This window comes from Camarhynchus parvulus, chromosome 2 (genome assembly GCF_901933205.1).
Source record: "Camarhynchus parvulus chromosome 2, STF_HiC, whole genome shotgun sequence".
In the NCBI taxonomy this organism is placed as follows: domain Eukaryota; kingdom Metazoa; phylum Chordata; class Aves; order Passeriformes; family Thraupidae; genus Camarhynchus; species Camarhynchus parvulus.
Genome location: NC_044572.1, coordinates 139,934,539 through 139,958,082, shown reverse-complemented (window position 1 = coordinate 139,958,082; position 23,544 = coordinate 139,934,539).

Below are 23,544 nucleotides of genomic sequence, written 5' to 3'. Positions count from 1 at the left end.
ATCACCCAGGCTGTGTCAACAATGCCTCAGTGCTTCAGGCCACATTTCAGCCCCGGCACTCCCTTGCAGTGGAACTTTCAGCTGAATTAATTCATTAACTAATGAATTAATTCACAGTGTGGACTAACCCATGTGTGTGCACGCAGGGCCATGGCATCCAACGGAGAAGACTCCCAGCGACTTAACTGAGTGCCAGCTCAAACCTTGATCGAGGAGGAAAGCAGAGGGGTCCTATGGATGTTCCTCAAGATGCTGTGATACTTAATGGCTAATTCAGACCTTTTTAAATGAAGGAAGTCTTTGGGCTTGGTAGGTTCTGACTGAAGGCTTCTGGCTGAGAGATGCTGTTTATAGTCTACAAGAGTTGTCTGCTCATAATAACTGGGAACAAATGTCAGTAAATAGAGCCTGTTTTTTCTTCCGGGGGCTCTGGAAATCTTTTCAGGGGAAAAGTAGCAACACACAGTGAAAGAAGGGTTGCAGGCAAACTGAACTACAACTGGCAGAGAAGCCAAAAGCATGTTTGCCCTTCCAACCTTGTGCATATGTTTTTTATGGCATGAAATGTGACATGCACAGTCGATCACGGATATCAAGCTGAGAGTCTGTTATTTGTGATGGCAGCATAAAACACACAGGCCCTCACTCCAAAGAGCTTATGAGAAACTGGGAGCTGAGGACACAGATGGCCCTCAGAGCACCATCAGCTGGACTTTCAAAGCATCCAGCTCATTCATTAGGCAAGAGCAACACCTTATGCTATAGCCTGGATAACTGAAGTAGAAGTGAAATAAAATAAAATAAAATAAAAAATAAAAAATAAATAAAATAATAAAATAAATAAAATAAAATAATAAAATAAAATTCAGCTCTTCCGTGTGTCTCCCTGGTCCACAAATATGATCAAATAAGTGCCAAGGCCCAGGACTTTCTGGAAATTTGGACAAAACCGGCTGCACCAACCTTTCCATCCCCAGGTACCTCATAACCAGAAGGGAACCATTACCCTTCACCTAGGGAAAGAGTTTTTCCCCTGATTTTCCATGTCAAGATTTTTCCCTTCCCCAGGAAAAGTAGCAGAAGGGGTGGGACAACTCTAGGAATGGCACACACCTGGGAAATTGGATCCCTTCTGCTTCTAAAAACAAATGATTTATAGAGTAAGGACCAAACATTCAGACAGCTCAGGGAACTGTATTTTCCAGGAACAAGCTATAAAAGCCATTTAGATTGTCTGAAAATACTTTGACATTTCTCTTTCATATTTCCAAAGCAATTTCAAAGGTAAGGTAATAGGTAGTGCAGATCAATCTTCCTAGGACTGCCACTGGTGAAGGGAAATGCAGCTGGGAAAATGATTACATAGATCAATAGGATTTTGCCTTTATCATATTTGTTTGACTCTAGAACACATTTTCCTCTACCAATTTGTGGCTGAACTATTGCAAATGCATGGATTTTCATGTAAATACAACATACTGATTTGTGGCTGCAGTACGTTGGTGAGTTCAGCTTGATGAGGAGCAAATCCCTGCCGAGGTTTTAGTAGAAACCTTCAGCCACACTGATGCTGCCAGGCTCACTGGGATAGGTACTTGCAAACAGCATGAGTCATTTGCCCTAGAGCTGTAGGAGCAGAAAAGATCTGAAGATCTAGATCAAATTGGTGAATCTGCAGCATCTGACACAGTTTAAGAGGTTAAGCCTATTTATAGACAAATGAGGGTAATTTTCATAGCTGAAGGGATCGTATTTTTTTTCAATAAATTCATAATAAACTCTAGGGAAGAGAATACTGAGATCTGTACTCAGATAACTCTTTGGAGATGAGAGGAAGTTTGTCCAAGACAAGGATGAAGGAACCAGTAACTCAAGAGTGCATTATCCTCTCCCTGGATTAAGTTTTGCTTTCAGGACAGTACAAAGCATCCCTGTGGAGCCAGATCTTGATCTCCCTGCCTGGTGCATAGGTGCGACCCACACAAGTGCATTTGAACAGGGAAACAGGGAGAGACAGAATAGATTTGCATCTGCCGGGAAACAAATAGCTTATTTTCAGAGGCATTTCTGTCATCACTTCTTGTCTTACTTCTTCTTTAGTGAAATATAATGTTTATTATTAAAAGGGGACAGCATTTTGCTCTTTTTGTGACATCAAATGAAGTAAACATTCTTGAACAGACAAATTGTGAACTATTAGCCTTACAGTCCTGTGGTAGATCACACCCCTTCTCATTCTGGTCATGTCATTTGCCTGTGGATGATGTCTCACAGCAGAATCAGCTCAAAGCCTACTTCGAATTTTCCTAAAGTCTAACTTGAGGAAACCCTCTTGGTTATCACTAATGGTGAAATGAGAGTTATTTTGCTAGTGGGTGTCAGCAGTGCAGTTATGTGGCATCACTAGTAAGTGAGAAAGGATGTGACTTGCTGAGTGATTGTGGGTAAAACGTTTCTTTCATGTCTCCAATGCCACATCATTAAAATAACAATGATACCATAAGGGCATTTCAACAAAGCCCATAAGGGCATTTCAAATGAATCTGCTAAAGCCTAAAAACACTCTGCCTTTTGTGAATCGCCAAAGATTGCTTTTGTACAATCCTACTGCAGCTACTTGCTCTTTAAGAACTAACTACACCTGTAGAAACAGTGCTCTTAATTAACATAATTATGATCTTAAATTAATTCATCTGGATAAGCGCAAAGACTTATGAAAAGAATATGGGACTGATTTTGACTGAGGCTACCCACCCCCCCAGGGAAAAAAAAAAAGGAAAGGAAAGGTAGCAGGGCTGGGGTACTGAAGTTAGCCCCCATCTCCTTTTCCTAAGATGTAGCAGGTTTTAACACTGCTTTCCAAAGAAATCAAGGATGTATTGGCTATGGACTTGCAGACCCATGGGGAAAACAGGACCTTACCAAAAGGACACAAACATTAGCAGGATTTGCAGGTGGATTGGGCCTATGGGCTAGTGATGCCTTCACTTAAGCAAAGGCTCTCTTGCTTGGAGGCAAGCTCCAAGTAAGCTTGAAGATTTGAAAATCATCCCTTTGAGGTCATCTGAAACTTTTTTCCAAATTCAGCATAATGATGTATGGATGTATGGAGCACTCCACACACTCAATTAATTCCCAAGTCTGCAATTTCAGATCATGCCAAAACACAGCATTTCCATAACATACATTTCTACACCCCAGGTCTGGAGAACCAGGTCCCTGCTTGTCTTCCTGGAAAAAATCAAGTTTCTCTGTTCTTGCAATGTTTTTACACCAGCATTTCTGAGACTCCTTCTTATAACATCCTCTCAGTGTCTGTTTTATTTTATAAGGATAAAAAATGCATTGAAGTCTCACGCATTCTTGCTGCTTTCAAGTTTCTCTAATTACATTATTTATATGAATTCATTCCCTTTTTTTGTTAGGATTTTTTTTTAGTTTAAATTTCATATACTCAGTGGCAGAGACAGAGACCTGCAGGGTGTGTTGTTTTAAAAACCATTTTATTTTGTCTGCTCTGTGATGAAAACATCTCTGCAAATGTAGGATTGCAAAGATGTTTGGGCACCTGCCATCACTCTATTAACTTTAAGCTGATCCTAGGAACTGGCAGTACTCGACTATCCGGTTCCCAAGTAGCATTTGTGAACTGCAGGAGTCCTTCAATCTTGTCTTCCAAGTATGATTCCTTGGGTGCCTGCACTCACCACCTGTCTTGGTAAGCTCAACTCAGCCTGAAATCTTACAGCTAACATGAGACATCTCCATTCTTTTGCCTCTGCATGTGTGTCTCAGTACAAAAGGGGACATAGTGTGAAGATGCCCAAGCTGGAAACCCAGGAGGCTCAACAGCATAAACTTCGTCAGCACTTGTGCAAGTCAGAATTCCTACATTTTGCCCTGCAGCTTCACCTGACAGTAGATAGGTCAAAGGCTTCAAAGCAGCCTTGTGGCCTTGGCTAAGTCTCTCAGAACTAGCATGGGGGTCCCTGGATCTCCCGGTTTTTCACAACTTCCCAAAAGCAGCTCCAGTCAGTGCGCTTCAAGCAGGGCTAGCAAATCAAGCAACTGCCTTTGAAAACTCTGGCCTTGGCCTTTATGACCAGATCCTCTTGATAACAGCACTGCCTGGAGTGAGCAGAGCTTTCCTTGTTTTCCTCAGTCAGAAAACTTTTCAAGCAAACTTTTGCTGACCTCTTCATTTTGGCCATTTGATTTCAATGGGAAATGGACTGCACAGGGAACTTGGACCTCAAGCCTTGTATATTTTCTCTAATATTCTTTTATCTTCACTAAAAAACAATTACTAATATATTAAGCTAATGTTTCTCTACAGAGGGTCACACACAGTTCAGCATGCATCTTGCATCCAAGGATTTCTCCAGGTCTCTAGTGTTAAGTTTTTCTAAACAGGTCGGCTATTTACTTGCTGTTACTGAAGGGAACAAGCAGAACCCTTCTAGTTGACATCCAAAATAATGAAAGGAAAACCATATGTAAACCATACTTTCTGGAAATAAACTAACCCTTCTACATTTACAGGGTCAGGGGAGTATGAGTGACCCCACATATCCCCATGTGACTGCCCAAGTTTCTACATAGCAGGAGAAAACAGGTCACACAGATGTAGTTACAGAAGTTGAAATGGGGATGCAGGGAAGATGAAGAAACACTTCCAGATTTAGAGTAACAGGTGGTTCCTCTGTGGCATCCACAAGGAACGAATGGTGTAGGGTGCTGAGAGCAACCTCTACTGAGACGCCTGCACAACACGGGGTGGAAAAGTTCTGCAGGGATGGGGCACCACGGAAAATAAAAAGAGAAACCTGCACATGTAGCATCAGCCCTTTCCTATAATTAGTCCTGCAAGGAACTGGGGAGAAATCCGACCCAGTGATGAAGACTGTACCTTAGGACTTTGGAAAAATGTGATTTAGGCACTGCTGCCCAGACTATGTCTTACTATCAACAAACAGCTTGGCCACGATGCATGGATCCCAGCAAGTGCTTAAATACTTTCACAGACGTGGGTGTTGCTGTCTCAGTTCTCCTGTTTCCTTTCCATGCTGAGCAGAAAATAGCTGGTCTCCAGTTTGCATGTTGGAGAAGACAAATGCACTCAGCTGTGTCAAATGCTATTTGAAATGAGGTTCATATTTTAGAGGCCCACTCAACTCAGGAGAAATAACCCATCCCCATTTCCAGCCCAGCAGAGGCACCTCATGTGACCCTGCAAGTTTCTGCCCAGCAGAGGACAGGTCACACAGAGACTGTGACAGAAACCCAAGCAGAGAACTGTGATCCAGAGATTATCAAGCCCTGGCAGCTATGGGAGTGAACTCAGAGCAGTCAAGAAGAAAACAATTAGCCCAAGATTTGAAACAGTCTCTGGGGAAGCTCAGAAAGACTTCCCATAGGCATTTCAGTGTCTCATATGGACACTGAGCTGGGTTCTCCACCATTCCACCCCTCATGTGAGCACTGGCACGTAAAGTAACCACAAAATACTACAGTCATCATTTACCTCCAATTCAAGTTCTGAAGGCTGCCCAAGAGAAGGAAGAGCTGTATTTTAACATACTAAGCTTACAAGATTACACTGCTGCCATGTGCCCAGGGCTTTCAAAATGTGCAGCCAGACCCTTCCTAGTCCCACTGACCTTTTCCCATTGATGACTAACACCGGACCTGCCTGTAGGAGCAGAGACCAAACCAGCCCAGAGTGGCAGTTCCTTGGCAGACACTTTGTTCACCTTGCAGTACCACATTTAATAACTCTGGGTTACACTTATTGGAATACATTTTCCAGCAAGTGGCATGCCAAAGCCTTGATGAAATCAGGCCTTCTGTCTGTTGTCAATCACCTACCCTTTTCCCAGTTCAAAAGTGCTATCTGTGCTAGAAAGGCAAGTCCCAAGGAGTGCTTCAGCCCAGAGCATGCAGATAAACCTGGCCTAGCAATATGCTGTAGCAGAAAGAAGTCATAATCCAAAGCCTTCAGCCTGTACTTCTATACTTTGTGTTGAACTACAGACTCACCAAACTACTGGAGGTACTTCCAAGTGTCTTCCTATCTGTTTTATGGGAAATCTTTCATGGACACTGGAACTGGAATGTGCACAGGCATGAATATCTACTAAGGTGCATCAAGCTGGAAGTGCGTCCATCATCTTATTTTACAGACATTACATGTCTCTTTACAATAGATTGACCCAAACAGCTGATTACAAAAATATGAAAGATAAATTATGGTGTGGGCAAAGTTAAGCCTCAGCTCATGTCCCAAGGCTCTCCCTGCTAAATATGCAAAAGTAGACATTGTTCTCACCCTAGATTAGGTTGTACTTTCAGTTCTTGTTGTTCCCTGCTGTCAATAGGAAGTATGTTCTCTGGCATCTGCATCAGGCCCGTTTGCACCAGTCCCCGATGGCTGCAGAGCTGCAAATTCTGCTTGTGGGTGGTGACTTTGCCTCCTGATCCTTTGTTTTCAAAATGCAGCTGCAGAGGAGAGGAACATGGCATCATTATTGCTATGAAAGGTCTTTTCATCCCCTGTGGTTTCCGGGTTAGAGCTGTGTTGGCTGAGGATTCCTCCCCCAGGGTGGAGGAGTAATGGAAACGCAGCCTAAAACAGGATCAGGAGGAAGATGTGAAAATGAGCACAAATTTACAGTGTATGAGTCAGTGCCACAAGGAATCTCTATCCCCTAAGTCAAGATCACACCTCCTCTTGGTACAGCAGAGCTGTTCCCACACAAGGAGAGGGCATCCTGTGGTGTTCAGCATCTTAAAAAAGACTTATGTCCTGACTGAAAGTTTAATAGTGGGAAAATACTTTCAGGTCAGTAAAACTGCAATTTCTGAGAAGGGTAAGAAAAGCAAGCATGGCATGCTGCATTCATTATCTGCTGTAAAATAATATAGACCAGGCACTGGGGCCAAATCCTCTGCATCTGCAAATCAACAAAGCCTTACTGATGCTAAATTGATGCTGCTCTGATTAATTCTGCTGATGAGCTGGCCTCTGTCATTGAAACCAGTTCTTGTACTGTAAGGAGTCTCTCATGGCAAATTATATTTTAAAATTTTCTTTAGCAGCCTCACTTTAGATTGTTCAGAGGAATCAAACTGTAGCATTAAAACAAGGAGTAGACAACATGGCCTGAGAAATACCCAAGACAACAAGCCCACTGCTGAGTGTCTCCAGACTTCCTGGCCCTATAAATTCTGCAGTCCTTGGCAGACTGGGGCTGCCAGCTCCTGGAGCTCCAGCCTGAGCCTGTGGGTTCTCCAAGGCAGATACCAAGTCCACAGAGTGGGAAGAATTTGTCCTCCAAGGAAGGAGCCATGGCCCAACAGAGAGAGACCTTCTCTTTTTAGGTCTTTCTAAGCAGAGTGAAGTTCAAAGAGCAGGGCCAGGATTGAGCCAGGCAGGATTAGGAGGTTGACACTCAAGGCAGCCACAAGACTGACCAGACAAGCTGCAGTCTGCTCTGAACTAAAGGTCCAGGTGATTGGCACAATTGTGGTAAAGAAGCAATGGAAAAAGAGTTATTTTTATTCCTGTATTTATCTTGAGAACCAAACACTTAACTAAAGCAGAAATGTGATGTAAGAGGCCAGGTCAGAGCAGAGCAACAGGGGGTGGGACAGCTGGTGGGACTGCTACAAGGACCTGACCACTGCGCTGTCCATCCTGCTTGGCACCAGCCCATGGCTGCTCCCATGGGCCGCACCGATGACAGAGAGCAGCCTCATGCCACACCGCCTGCTCACCTGTCACATGCAGGCAGAGCAATGCACTGGCAGTGCAGCAGCAGTGCTGAGCCTGCCCAGGCAACCTGGCAACCCAGGGAGGTGCCTCACATTCCTCTACATTCCTCTGCCGTGAGTGCGGCTGTCCGGCCACACCCAGCTCCTGCCAAGGCACCTCGTGTCCCAGCACCAGCCCTCCCGCCAGCAGCTCTCCTGGGCAATGCAGGAGGAGCTCTTCCAGGAGAGAAGGTGCTCACAGAGGTGGTGGACAGGTGGTGTTGCTCCCCATGTGTGGGCAGATGGTTTTGGGACAGCTGCTTCCAAGGAATTGCAAGATGAGGATGACTCATGCTCGAGCATCTACCAGCCTGGGACACACCCCAAAAACCCAGGACAGGGGAGGCCCAGGACTCAGCCCAGGACAGTAGCCTGGACCATACCTGTGCCCCTGGCACCCACTTCCCAACCAGGTCCCCAAAGGTGTCCGTGCAGATGTTCGCAGGCAGAGGGGACACTTGTCACCCCCTAGATCACCAGGACACGGCCAAAGGCAGGCCCTGAGCCACAGAGGGTCCATTCTCCACGTTTCCTGATTTGGGGGGGTTGTGGCACTCTATTATGATAGCCTGTGTGTAATTTCTCAAGTAGCTCAAGGTCTCTGCTGCTCTCAGTTTATAGGTGCAATGCCTTTTTACCCAATGCTAGACTGAGAAAATGATGCTGGCATCCAAGGTTCAGGATGTTCCCAAATAAAAATCCTTTTTCCAAGGGCATATGAACATCTTCCATGAATTTGCATGGCTAGAGCCTGGTGAACTGCTGACAACGCACTAGGAAGAGCAGGATCAGGTCATCCTGTGGAATCCATCTGGGCTTATTTGGAAGCAGACATTGTTTCAAATACAAAAAGCTGAGTAGAGAATGCCATTTGTCACTCTTGTGAGCAGATTTTCATTGTAGAGGCCCCAGTCTTATTTACACTAGATTGCCTCATAATGTGCAGGTGATTTATGCCATTCTTCAACTATAAATTATATTTACATCCACTCCATGGTCTCTTTATATTGCTAAAGTGTAGTAATGTGACTGTAGGGCAAGTGAAAGGGATAATTTGTCTACAAGAAGAAATTAATCATAATAAATGTGTGCACGAAGAAGAATCTTTTTCATCTTGGAAAATATTCTGCCTGGTTTCCTCATGTGAAAAAACCCATTCACAACACAGATTTGATCTGCAGGCATTGTTTCCCGTGACCCAAACACCACAGATATGTGCTACATCTTCCTCTGAAATGGGGTCAGAAATTATGAATCTCTTCTGTAACTAGTGCAATTTTTATTCACAGTATTTATCCAAAGATACCAAGCAGAGAGTAAAAAGCAATCTAAATTGTGAATGAGGATAAATTTGTCGTGCTTGCTTTTTTTTTCATTCATTTTTCTAGCATCCGGAAAACATATCTCTTCCTATTCTAAGCTATTTTTCCAGGGTGATTTTACTTACAGTCAAAAATGAGCATTGTGAAACCAAATGTTAAATTTAGATCTTCAGGCTGTTTTCATCATAACAAAAACACAGGGATTTGTAGCTGTCAGCTTCCCTAGAACTGATTCATACAGAAAGACCAAATCCTGAGCTCAGTTAACTTAAGGTGGTTTCCAGTGACACCGGAGACACAGGCATGAAACCAAGGTGCCTTTGGACCTTGGGATAAGGGATCTTTTGAGTGTTTCAGGCAATGACCAGACTGGGAGAGGTAGCTGGGAGAGAGCCATTTTAGTGGTTTCTCACTGCTAGCTTCCTGCTGAAACTTTTGAAAGAGGAAAATAACATTTCTGCTTTCTCATTTTTCTTTCTATTTTAGGATATTATTTTGGCTACAGTTGGAGCTTTCTAGCTTTGAGAGCCAAATTCTACCATTAGATCAGCAGGGCATTTTATCTGAGAGGGAATGAAAAATGTCTGGAACACATAATGGAGGACCAGCAGGATTCTTCTCCAAATACTAAATACTGAAACAATTGGTCTCAGTAGATTGATGCCAATTTTGTATTGGGCATAATGTTATCTCTTCTTTGAGAGGGGACAGTTCTAGTGCTACCTGTACCGCTAAAATACACACCATGTTTGCCTGTAATAGGGGCTAAGTCCTCCCCTGAACTGTCTGATGGCTTTTAAGATCAGATTGCATAATATGCTAAATTGCAGACAATTACCTTATTATTCTGGATAGAGTATTTTTGTCCAACATGTCACAGAGATGAGCACTGGATATAATACAATGTCTCTCAAGTTCACAGCAGTGTTTTCTGAGAAAAGATGTTCTTCTGGTTCACTAGCAAAAGCAATGTCTTTCCAGAAGAACAAATCAACCTGTTACTGGATAAGCTCCTGCCTTTGACACTGTACTTTAGTCTTGGAATTTAGTCCAAGAAGTACATTCTAGGCCAAAAATGTGGTATCTGCCACTTGAGTTTTCATCTCACTCTGTTAGTCCAACAAACCAGAACAACGGTCTGACTGATACAGTTTATTTGCAGGAATCAATTGCATCCTTTAAAACTTGTATGTTGTTTTGAATGTCCTTTGCATCAGGTTAGTTTGTCCCAGTCCTGTATGTAATCTCTGTGTTGCTTTTTTTAAGGAAAAAAACTATAGCTTGCTACCAGACTGACTGCTGCTGATAACATGATGAAGTAAATTAAAATCATGAAGGTGGTTGGTCAGAAAATTAGATTTACACGTGAAGAGGCATAATTCCAGGTCTACCTTTTAGTATCCCTGTTAAACATTATGGAACCTGTTGTAGATGCATTTTATGCTGCCAGTTGTATGAGCCTTTTCACTGGTTAGGAACAAAATCCCCAGGAAGCACTGGAGTTGTCCTCCCAGAGAAGAAAGATGGTGTGTTATGAGAGTCCTTGATGCTGGTGCACCACAGAAGACTTTAAGTGGCTCATAAGGACAGCCCATAAAAAAGGACAGAAAGGCAGAGAAACAAAAAACCTGCCTCCTGGGGCACCCTGAGGTAACATCACAATTGTAGCAACCTCTTAATGTTTCTAACCCCAGAGTTTCCCTGGAAAGCAGGAACTTCATGAAAAATGTCATGCAGTTGAATTTGAGCTTTTCCTGGTGGAAATATTGCAGCCAGACATTTTGTCTGCTGAGAGAATGGCCCCTTTTCCTTTCTGTTGTCAATGATGGAAATATTTAGGCACATTGTATAGACAACACATAGGCTACAGATGGAGGAAAGAGAAAATCTGGGAGACGATGTCCTCTTCTGCTCTTTGTGATATCCATGCCTGGGAAACAGGGGGATATTTTTGGAATATTATTTTAAAAAGCAGGGAGGCACTATCAGGTTTCATTTCATCTGTTGGTTCTGATCTATGGTGCCAATCACAATTGCTACAATTTTAAATTATAAAATTAAGTCCTATGTGGTGAGGAACAAAAAAAAAGAGACAATGCCCTTTTCCACAGCTGGGGTGTACCTGTGGCAATCTGTGCTTTCACCACTAAGCCCAAGTTACTGCAATTACTGTTTGCCTCTGATGTGAAGCCTATTACATGGGCTTAGTCAGACAGATCAGGCAGGATCCTCTGCTCTCCATACCTTGGTCCCTGCCAGGACAGAAAATGGGTTCCCCTTTCTAGAGGCACTGTGGTTTTCCTAACAGTGTGCAGTGGTTCACAAATTCACAGCACAATTGACATCATCTAAATCCTCAAGTCCTTACCCAAGGCTCCCTCAGGAAGGTCCCTCCAGACCCCATACGCCTCAGTAAAGAAGGATCAACACAGAGCACAAATTCCCCCCCAGGCACTCCCCTCCTCTCTGGGAATAGCATCCATCTGCGCTTTGAATTTTGTTCCTTCTTTACAGCCTACAAATCTTTCAGCCATTTTGGTTTTACACTGACTTCTGCTGAAACAGCTGATGATGGTACAGTGTGACCATGTGGGGAAGATGGCCCAGAGATGCACTGAGCATATCTGTTTATATCCAGATAAGGCTGAGTATTGGGATGGAGAATGGCTTTGAAGGTCCATCAAGATAAGGGAGTTGAGTGGTATCCCCAGTTGACTTTTCCTGAGAAATACATTTGACTGTGATCTTGCGCAAATCCCTGCACTGGGGCAGGCTGAAAAGGGATCAAATGTTCTCATGGTATCAGTCATTCTTTAAGCTTTCAGCTCCAGTGAAACCACACCAGAAGATAAGGTGGCTTCCTACTCTGATGACATGAATGCTTTGGAGCTAATCTTGGGTCTGAAGATTTTAAGTTGAATTTACCTTCCCTTTCTTTCTTCAGCTTAAATGCTCTGTATCAAAGACAGCAAGGACACTTGCTCCAAAGACATTATGAAATTAGTTTTATGGGAAAATTAATAAATTTATGTTCTGGCTTGCAGGGTTGTATATTGTCTACACTGCTACAATGATCTAATTTAGCTGGAGGATATGATGACAAAGGCTATTTCTGCACAGACTAAACAGTAACAGCTTTGTACAAGGTAAAAGGCAGTGCCTGGGAACAGGAGGGAAAAACTGGTATCAGGCAGCTTAAGGTAGCTGTCTTATGATGTATCTTTGCATATCAAATAGCTCAGAGAGATCTAAAACTTCAGCTGTTTAATCAGCTGTCACCTCTTCAAGGTTTCCTAATTCTCCTACGTTGCACACTGCCTTGGATGATACGTATTTTCCATAGACACATGACAGGAGCTCCGTCAGGGGCCATGTGTCTGTCATTACCCTCCCACACCACAGTTAATGTCCTCCCCATAATGGATATAGATATATAGATACATGCAACACTTCCCCTTCCAGAAAAGTTTTCCAGGCTTTTTCTCCATTAAGTTAGCCTCAGTTGTATTATCTGAAATTAATTTTGCTGCAATTCTTGCCAGATATTCAACCAAAAGATGAGTGCTATAAGCACTCACAGGAGTTACTCATGTTCAATGGAATAGCTGATCACTAAACCTGGATCCAGAAGCATTTCCCTTCCCTATGCTCCCGCTGGTGAACTTACAGCGGTCACGCCTTAAAAGTCAGCACACACTGCACAGTGCTTTGCACCCTCCAATACATAGCACAATATCTCCTGGGAAATCTTTTTTCTTGACCACCAGCTCTGCCTCCAGGCAGCAGGGTCAGAGGAAGGGGACTGCAGCCATCAGCAAAAAGCCTCATTTGAACCACCACAGAGTTTCAAGCTAGAGTATTCTTTAGGTACACAGCAAATTTAAGATCAAAACCTGCTGCACTGATATCAGTGGGAAAGTTGCCAACAGCAGCTGCAGATGCCACATTAGCTGTTCTGGCAGCTGAAGAGGAGAGTGTTTTGAACTCTCAGATGGATACAGATATTGTGTCCCACCTAGCCTGGGCAAATGCCTTGTGAGTTAGAGCAGGAGAACCATAAAATTAAATGCAAACTTATGAGAACTCACCTTATTTTTGATGCAATATGAGTGTGAAATCCAATTAGAGAATATAGCTCTGAAAAAAAAGCTATTCCTGCTCCCAGGAACCTGTAACCTAAAGAGCAGGCTGGGACAGACTCAGCTGATAATTTTGTTCTTGAAGTTAGTTACTGAAATGTAAGAATTTACATCCTGTGAGCTGATTCAGGATAACTGTCCTAAGAGCAGACTTGGTTCCAGTGGAACCAAGGTACTCTGACTGAGTGGGAGGCTGATTCCACCACTCTACAGCTGGTACACACAAGAAGCATGAAGCCACAGCATTCCTCCAGCTCTCCTTGTGCCCAGGGACTAGTTAAACCCAGGCCATTTTGCACCTTGGCTATCATAAAACACAAGTCCTCTTCTAGGCCAGGTGATGCATTTTGGATCAGAGGAACAAAATTTTCTCCTCAACTGGCCTTTAATTGCAATGTGGCATCTCACATATCTTACCATGAGCCAACAAAGAATGACAGGAAACTTTTTTTCCCCTTTAAGTTTGGTTTGCAATGGCTGGGTAAAGCACCTAACTGCTTCTGCAGAGCTCAGAGGCTCTTAGTGTGCAGCAGCTCTTGCCAAAATAAAAGCCAAAATCGATGTTCCAGCTATGCAGGTGGCCTGTTTGGACATCTGAGTTACAAACCCACTCAGTTTGCTGAGTTATTCAGAGTCCCACAGTCCTGTATCACAATTTTCTTATGGCCTGGATTAATAATTTTTTCCATCAATCTCAACCATCTCAACCCCTGCAGAACATAAAGAGGCCTTTTGTGACCTTGAGGTATTATCACGGCTTGTTCCTCAACCTTTGTGAAAGGAACCTGTGATACTCTCTATAAAAGCTTCTACCCATTACTCAAGTGTTGAGATGAGCAACTCTGCACAAGGCTGTATAATTCTTGTCTTCTGAATGGGAAGACCCTCAAAGCAGCAGAGGGTTTTTTTTATTTCCTGCAGTTTTAGTGATATTTTCAAATTTAAAAAACAAGCCACTAGATATGTATTTATAAAGATAGATCTGGTATTAAGATCTTCCTTCTATTTTACAAGGAGAAGACTTCCTCTTTCTCAGCTAAGTCTTGGAAAAGATTTTGCAGCCAAAGAAATACTTACTCTGAATTAATTCCTCCTTTTGCAGGTATCAGTATTGTGCCCTTTCTTTGCAACTACCAGCTCAGGACTGACGAAAAACATCTTGCAGAGTATCTCTCTTGGGTTATCTCTGGACTGCCTTCCCCTTGCCAGTGTCCTCTAGGGGTTGAGCTCCCATTGCATGCAGAAAATCAAAGAGCTCTCAAAAATGCAGTAGCCACCCATCATCATTTCAGCACAGTGTGTGCTGAAAAATCCATCCTTGTAATAACAGTGACACTGCTGTGACTACTTGGCACTTTTCTCTGCAAATCCACTTGCTTTGTGGAAAAATCAGGCATGCTCAACTCCATGCCTGGCCAAGAAAGTCCAGATGCTTTATTGCTTCATTCTCATGCTGTGTTGAGATTTTTAATGCTTTCATAGGAAAACACATGAGAACCCTAAGCTGATATTCTATTTATTTCTTCTGTAAAGCCCCTTCATGCTGTGAGAGTTAAAGGTTACAAGGAGTGAATGGCTGTTGACTCCAGGGGTTACTCCTAAAAAGCAAACCAACACTGATTTTTATTTCTGTTTGTCTGATGCTTGCAGAACACTGCACACCATGTAAACATCACAAGGCACCAAAGGGGAAGTTGAAAGCAAGGGTTGACCACTGTTGTTATGTCTGCACAGAGAAGCACAAAATAAGTGTTTAAAACTGTTGCTGCTGAGCCCCCTAAAGTCTTTGCCTCTACTGGAGCAATACCAAGTCTGAGAGAGATGAAGCCAAAGCCCATAACTTATGTCTTCAGTACCTACTGGAAGGGGAAAACTCACATGTGCAGTAGGCTTTCAGCAGGAGGTCTGGTAAGAAAAAGCTCAGTTTTCATGCAATTGTTCATAAAAAAAGAAAAGTATTACAAAAATATCTTACTTGTATGTATTCAGATTAAGAGTGCTATTCAGCATTAAGGTTGCCTGTGGGCAGTGATAAGCAGAGCAAGAGAAAGGACCCAGCCTAGTTTGATGCCTCCTACCTGCTCCTCTGAAAGGTCCTGGGCATGAGAGGTGGCCCTCTGAGCAGCTGTGCCCTGCTAAGCATGGACTAGTAGTGAAAGGAAGAGTTTGTCACCTGTTCCAGGCCACCTAAATCCCTGCAGTCTTTGTTCTCAAAATTATGCCTGAACTTCTCCATAATAAAAAGGCCTGATACACTGGCATCTTTCCCTGAGATTGCCTGTGCCAAATACCCTAGGACCACTGTGCAGCCTTAAAAAACATAATATTCCTTCTTGATTGTCTTCTTAACCAAAATACAGGGTAATTTGCATTTTCTGAGTCATGAGAGCATGCTTGGAAGTTACTTTGTATCTTCTCTGCAATTGTCAGGGCTCCAAATGTGCATTCTACACTTAAACTGAAAGCTGAGCTTCTCACCCCAAAACTATGCTCCAGATATTGGTGCTGTCAACAGAAAGCCAGCTATCACAAGGCTTATGATAAAAATCAGAGAGCCAGCAACTCTCCTTCCAGCAAAGCATTCTTTGTGGCTACAAACTGCCAGCTGAATCTCAGCTATGTGGCTTCAGAGACAGAAATTAGTATCTCTGGCTGCACAACAACAAGCCTTAACTATATGAACCCAAGAAGGTGACTCCACCAGTGTCCCCGGTCACTGGCACCCCTGCTGCCCAAGGGGCAGCCCAAAACAGGGCAGTGATACAGAAAACAAAGCTGAAATAGTGGTGCTTATAAGTCATAGATGTGAGAGATAAAGAATAGATGGCCTTGGGTAGGAAACGGCAAGAAGACCAGTAATTACAATACTGGTCCTTCCTGGTCTGAGTTCAAGCACATGGGCCAACTGGCCCCATTCAATTAAAGATGTATTTGGGAGAGGTCCCACATGAAGCTGCAGTGCTATTCCTGGACACATTCTGGGTGAGCTTCGCTGGCAAGGAATGTGTTCTTCAGGAATGTGGCTGGACAGGCTGTGTTTAGGAAAAGTTGTGTATCCTACCAACAGCGTGGAGGATCGGAACTCTCTAATAACCACGGGGTTTTCACACAGCAAATCACCCTGCTGCCCCTTGCAACCAGCTCCTGAGGCTGCACTGGGCACTGGCCACCCATGAGACGCAGCTACCCCAGAGCAGATTTACACAGAGCTCCTCTCTCAGGCAGGGATGCTCACTGTGTCCCACTGACACTGTCCAGGTGGTGTTGAGGCAAACAAAATGTGGAGCAACCCAGGCTGGAACTTTCTGCAGAAATGGAGGTGAGCATCCAGAGAAACTCCTGCGGGGTCTTCATTGAGACTGAGCAGTTAAGCTCTGGCTTTCATGGAAGCACCTGCTGGTGCAGGAGAGGGCTTTCTCACACGTGGAGAACGACCTGGTCTGTAAAACAGGTAGTTCTGGGTTAGGAGCATCTAAGGGACAAGAGGGTCAGCTCAGGGGCACCTTCAAAGCCAGCCAGGAACAGCTTCTTAGGCTGTTTCCCTGACACCGTTTTCTGTAGCATGACCATGAAATGTGCACTTGCACAGTGAGAGAAACAGCTCTTTTCAGAGCCTGTGACTGAGGGTAAATGTGCTGTGTGGTCCAACAGCAAGGGGTTACCTTTGGATTTTCTCCCTCATCATGTTGAATGGAGGCCTGGAGCAGGCAGCATGCCTGTAATGCCCTGGCACCTTCCCAGACCTCGCCTGGGGCCACCTCTCACCTTCAGAAACTGCCCTGCCCAGGGACGCCTCTTCACACGATGGAAACAGCTGCTTTCTGCAAGCTGCTGGAGGGACAGAAGGGTGGAAATTTCACACTCCATTCCCTCCATCTGTGTCCCTACCTTCCCTTCCAGGGACATCTGTCCTCTGTAGTAGGCTTGCCCTTGGTTTGCACCATCTTTCCACCTCAGAAAGCTACAAATCACTTTAAGAGACAGGAAAATGAAGACGCAACGAGGTTGCAAAAGGGGGTGCTTGACAGTAACCGCCTCCCTGCAACAGGCAGCCAGAGAATAGAAGCAGTTGGGGTAAAAAATTGAGAATTTGGGTGCACCAAATTGGGTGCACTAAGGCTGTGGCCAACCAGGCAGCAATGCTTGTTACACAGGGGCCACAAAAGCCACAGAAAACACTACAGCACCAAGAGCAAACTTCAGACTTATTGTAAGAGCCACAGCCCTGATCTGCCACAGAGAGGGCAGAAGAGATGAAAGGCATGGCCACTGTTTGATGTCCCCAGAATAATTACATTGTTTATTCTAGGAGATCAACCCTCACCTGCGCTACAAAGCCAGGCCAAGCCAACCCCCCTGCTGACTTGATCTCTGCAGGTGTGATACCCTCAAGCTTAGTGCCTTTCAGTGCCTTCTGCTTTTCCCAGCACTGGCAGCGCAGCACACACACTGCTGTGGACCTTGGGGACGCCCTGATGCTGATCCAGCTCTTGGCTTGCTTTGTGGCTGTCTGACAGAGAAACCTGCATCCTGCAGGACTGTTGCCACACTGGTTCAGATGCCACTGGCCTCTTGCCCAGCAGAGCTCTGTACTCCATATCCTCTGCATTGTGGAACTGAATGTCCGGTACTAACAGCTCCTAACTGCAAAATTCTGGGCTTAATGCAGTGAGCAGGGGGTGGAGACACTCTTTCACATGGAAAAGTATATGTTTTCTATGAAATCATATCCCAAAGCCTGTTGTCAGCTACATCATGCACAGTTTGCTATAGGCAAGGAATAATTCCTAGATTGACAAGATACAAGTCCCTCAGGCTGCTCCTCTTCTCAGTTGGTTCGGTGACATTAATTTCCTGCCAGCCTCCTGCCTCCTTCAGATCTACCTACCGCACGGGGAAGAGGGAGGATGGGCTGGCCTGTTGCATACAACAAACAGAGAAGTTGGCTCTCAGACAACACCCCACTGTTTGTCTTTTGTGCATGGGGAACTGCCAGTACTATTGTAGCTTTCTCCTCTCTATTGTCTGTCCTAAGCACATCACCATGTGTTTAGGGGTACAGTCCTGTGAACCGAGGTTCAGAGAAGCATTTACTTCATTTTACTTCTCCTAAATGTTTTTTATTTTCACACCAAACCCTGTTACAGGTATTTGCCCAGGAAACTGTATTCCTCTCCCTCTGGTTCCCAAGGAGCTGCTGCTCAGCACTGCTCCCATTTCAGTGTGGAGCAGGCTTCTCCCCCTGAGATCAGGTAACTCACTCAAGGTACAGCAGCAGCAGGCTGCCCTTGGGGCCAGTGTCCTGGCTTAAGTTCCCACTAGTGACTAACACAAATGGCCCTCTCACCCCAATATCAGCGGCCTAGATCCCACCCAGAGAGTTAAAATTTTAAGCTCAGACTTTCAAAGGCAACAAAGAAAAGGTTTGGCATTCTGACCTTGCCCAGAGCTGCCTCCCTCAGCCCTTCAGCATTCTTTACCGGGTGCCCTTGTACTGCCAGACCCTTGGAGTGAGTCACTGGAGGATGCACTCAGCGGCTCCTCGACCTCATCTAACACTGGAACCTGCTTTCAAAGGTGAGTCATGGCCCAGCACCTCCCTGCAGGCTGTGCAACTTGCCTGGAGAGGAGAGGCTGGCTTCTGCACATCCTTGCATGCCAGCTACCTCCTGGATGAGTACATAAGGGCTAATGGTCACGGGATGGGCAGGCAGGAACTGCTGTGATTTCATCGCAGCTGTGACTTGATTCACCCTTCATCACATCATTTACTCTGCCTCTCTGTGGAGTGAGAGTCATGAGACTTGCCTGCCTGGTATGAGGATTAATTCCCAGCAGAAAATGCTTTGAAGATGAGAAGAAGAGCAGACATCGCCGGGTGCTGCTGTTGCTGTTAGACCTGTGCTCAGCCCAGGCCTGGGTAATGCTCACATCAGGGTTCCATGGTGAGAGGCATTTGTGGCATTGGTGTCTGTGTGACATCCCTCTCCCAAAAGGATCCCAAAGGAATTCACCGTGGGGTGCCTCAAAGGACCCAGATCTACCAGGAAGTCTCCAGGAGGCTACTGGGCAGGGGCATGAGGGTCCCCTCCCATGCCTAAGGACAAAGGAAGGCCTGATCCAGGATAGAACTACTGAATTTTTTGAAAGATGAGGCTCCACAGGACACCTCCGAGCATCCAGAGAGTCCTAGGGTAAAACCAGTTCCCCTAAATCATCCCTGGAGCACACAGACCAGTGAGCCAAGCTTATTTCTGGCATTTGCTCTCAGTCAGTGAGTTGCTACTTTCAGGGACAAGAGGTGTATTAAAATAAATCTTGGGCCCTACCATGACTCACTGACCTCAAGGTGAGATGCCATTCATCACCACTACATGGCTTTCCCAGATGGCAAAACCTCCCACAGCACTGTGAGCCACAGCACACTGGGAATGTCAGGGGCATGAAGGCCACCAGATCTGCCTCTTTAAGGAAGTATCTGTCAGATGGATCACTTTTTAGGTAAGAGGAATGGGTATGGGTATGGGTATGGGTATGAGGTTTGAGAGCACAGGCTGCCACAGCCAAACATGGGTTCCCTACCTCTCTGTGTCAGATGGTGGGAGCACACCTGGGATGGCCGGAGTCCTGCATGGGCAGGATCTGTAAGGTGTGGCAAATGAGGGTTTGCTGACCAGAGTTTGCTCTGAATGAATGTTTCTGTCTTTATTCTCATATGGGAAATGCATCCTTTAATGCATACATTGATAATATGATGACCACATCAATAATTCTCCCGATGTCCACTTACCTGTGGGAACCCACATGGGTCATAACATCACCCATGGCCCTTCTGCAAACCAGCGCTGCCAGGTTTTGTTCTGCACTGCCCAGTGCAGCACCCTTCACCCCCAGCCTCAGTGCCCATTTTTGCAACCAGAGCTGATTTGCACTGTTAGCTTTCCCCTGTGGTATCTGTATGTGCTGACCAAGAGTCTACAAAGGTTGATGTTGAGATACTGCTGGAATAAAGTCCTCACCACCCTCCCATGCAGAGTGGCAGCACCAGGGCTGTATACACCACCACAGCTGCAACCTGTGGCCACTTTGCAATGCCACCCTGCACCAGCTTGTCCCAAAAAATTGGGTTTGGGGTTTTTTTTTTAAACTGTGGTGTGGTGAATTTCCCCTGGCTTCAACCAGCACTGGGCAATGGCAGAGCCACCCTGAGCTGTTTCATGTGCCCTGAAATAAAACTCATTCCTTGGCAAGAGGAGCCCAGCCTTGAAGGGGTTCAGGGTGAGGGAGGTGGGTTGTGTGCTGGATTCCAGGAGGGCACGTAAAGGGCTGCTTTGATGTCTGTGCAACACTTGATGTCTGCGCAACACTTGATGTCTGCACACACACATGCACAGCAGGCAGCTCATGGAGCTGGCTTCCACAGCTGCCAGCTGTGATGGACATGCTGCAGCAAGGGACCCACAGGAGCCACCACACTGGTGTAGGGTGGAGATGTTCTTTCACAGCTAAACATGCTGCTTTTAATCCCTCTGCTGCTGATTCCCAGGTCTGTAAACACGGACCCATGATTGGATACAGGTGTACCAGCTTTGGGCAAAAACTGAGTGTGATGCCTCCACCAGTTCCTTTACAAATCCCTGCACCTTCCCAGGCCAGCACACGGGTTTGGCCCTGCCTGCTAACCCCTGCATACCCATGGTCTGTGGAGGACTGAGGGCAGTGTTCAAGCACCTGTGGTAGCTGCTAAGTAAAGGCTGAAGTAAATAAAGGAGGCTGCTGCCCTGCAACACACCAGTGTGGAAGCACGCTGTCGGAGACACCCTCAAGAAAACCACCCCTCCATGACCTGCTCCGTGCTACTGTGCCCAGCAGGAGGAGGAGGAGGAGCAGAGCAGCTCAGCCATGACAGGATCTATTTTGACCTGCAGGAAAAGGGTCTGTGCTCTGGAGCAGTATCTCCAATTTCTTTCCGTGACACCATTTCTACAACATCAGTACCTGCAGTGGGTCCAGCCTGGCCAGCCCTGGCTCTGCACCTGTATGTCTGCACAGTGAGCTTCACTCTGGGCTTTTTTGTTGGATTTTTTTCAGTCATAAAACTTTACCATTGAGTCAGGCTGCATTACAGTGCCAGTGGTGGCAGCTCTCCTGCCACAGCATGTTCAAATCTCTAAAGGTTTTAACACACCACCTGCTCTGTTGAACCTGTGGCTCTCACTGGCTCCTGATCTGACACAGTGCTCTCAGTCAGCAGCTGACTGCCTGTTGCAGCTCCCTGGCTGCTCACAAGGGCTGATGGTGTTTGTGGGTTACTGTGACATCACAATGGCTTTTTAAAAGACAGGAGAAATTAAACCTTGCATCTGCCTTCCCTAGCACTCATTTCTCTCTTCATCCCCTTCTGCAGACAGACCCAACTGCACTTCAGAGTTGCCAAGTGATCTACATTTTTTATTATGTGTATTTTCAGTGACAGTGACATGTGACAATATTTTCAGTGACATGGATCTGCCTGGCTGAACCCACTGTCATGGTTTCACCCCAGACAGCAACCAAGCCCCAGGCAGCTGATCAATACTCCCCCACCAGCAGCATCAGGGAGAGGATTAGAAGGGTAAAAGCCAGAAAATTTGTGGATTGAGACAGAGACAATTTAATAAGGAAAGCACAAGCCAATTACACAAGCAAAGTAAAACAAATAATTAATTCACTCTTTTCAATAGGCAGCCAGGTGTTCAGCCATCTCCAGGAGAGCAGGAACATGGTTCCATCACACAAAACAGTTACTTGGGAAAACAAGCACCATCACTCTAAACATCTCCCCCTTCCTCCTTCTTCCCTCCACTTTATTTATTGAGCATGAGCATATGGTCTGGAATATCCCTTTGGTCAGTTTGGGTCACCTGTCCTGGCTGTGTCTCCTCCCAGCCTCCCCTGTACACCCAGCTTCCTCACCAGCATGGCCATAGGAAAAGCAGGAATGGCCTCGGATCTGTGTAAGTCCTGCTCAGCAATAACAAAAACATCACTACATGATCAACCCTGTGTTCAGCACAAATCCAGAACACAGCCCCAGACCAGCTACTGTGAAGCAAATTAACTCTAGCCCAGCCAAAACCAGAACAGCCGCTCTGCGGGGCAGGACATGGTGACAGGTGACCATGGACATTCAGGACACAAGAGGTGGTCTCACCCCAAGCCCCTCCACTGTTGCAGATCTGGTCTCCTCTGGAGTCTCCTGAAGTGTGGAGGGTGGTGTGACCTGCAGTGATGCTGTTGAAATATGCTTAGGGCATTTAAATTGCAGAAGAAAAAAGCCAGAGATTATTTTTGCAGCTCAAAGTGCTCTTGCAGCTCAGGTATCTCCTGACACTCAAGAAATAGCTGGCACTGCCTGAAAAAGAAGGTGAGACCACTTCTCTGTAGGAGCGGGTTAGCTGGGCAGAAGGAAGAGACCTCAGCCACAGGGCTCTCATATCTGGATTTTAACTTCCACATGCACTGTGGCTCACCACTGCTCTCAAACACCCTCTGTACCATGGGGCTGCCAGAACCCTTCAGATATGGCTGCTTTTAGCTGCTGGCTTTTCACTCATCCTCCACTGACCTCTTTAACACCCACACAGGTGAGCCACAGCAGGACGGGACATGGTGTGGCCGGAGCAGCCAACACCCTGGGGTGAAGCTCCCAGCATCAGTAGATGCAGCCTTCCCCACACCTCCAGAGCCTGTTTTTATTGGTGTTTTTCTGTTGTTTTGAGGGTAAATATGTAACACTGTCACTCATGAGCAGCAGATGTTGCCGAACGCCCCACAGCTCTGCGGCACAGCCTGAGTGGCCGCAGGAGGACGGGATTAGCCGAGCTTATCCCCCCCGGCCCCGCTGCCCTCAGCCCTGAGCCTCAGCCCTCAGCCCTGCTGCCCTCAGCCTCACCCCCCAGCCCTCAGCCTCAGCCCTGCTCCCCTCAGCCCTCAGCCTCACCCCCCAGCCCTCAGCCTCAGCCCTGCTCCCCTCAGCCCTCCGCCTCAGCCCTCAGCCCGAACCCTCAGCCTCAGCCCTCAGCCTCAGCCCTGCTCCCCTCAGCCCTCACCCCTCAGCCCTCACCCCTCAGCCCTCAGCCTCAGCCCTGAGCCCTCAGCCTCAGCCTCAGCCCTCAGCCTCACCCCTCAGCCCTCCGCCTCAGCCCTCAGCCTCAGCTCTGCTCCCCTCAGCCCTGAGCTTCAGCCCTCAGCCTCAGCCCTCAGCACAGGCCAGGCCAGGCCTGTCCCCA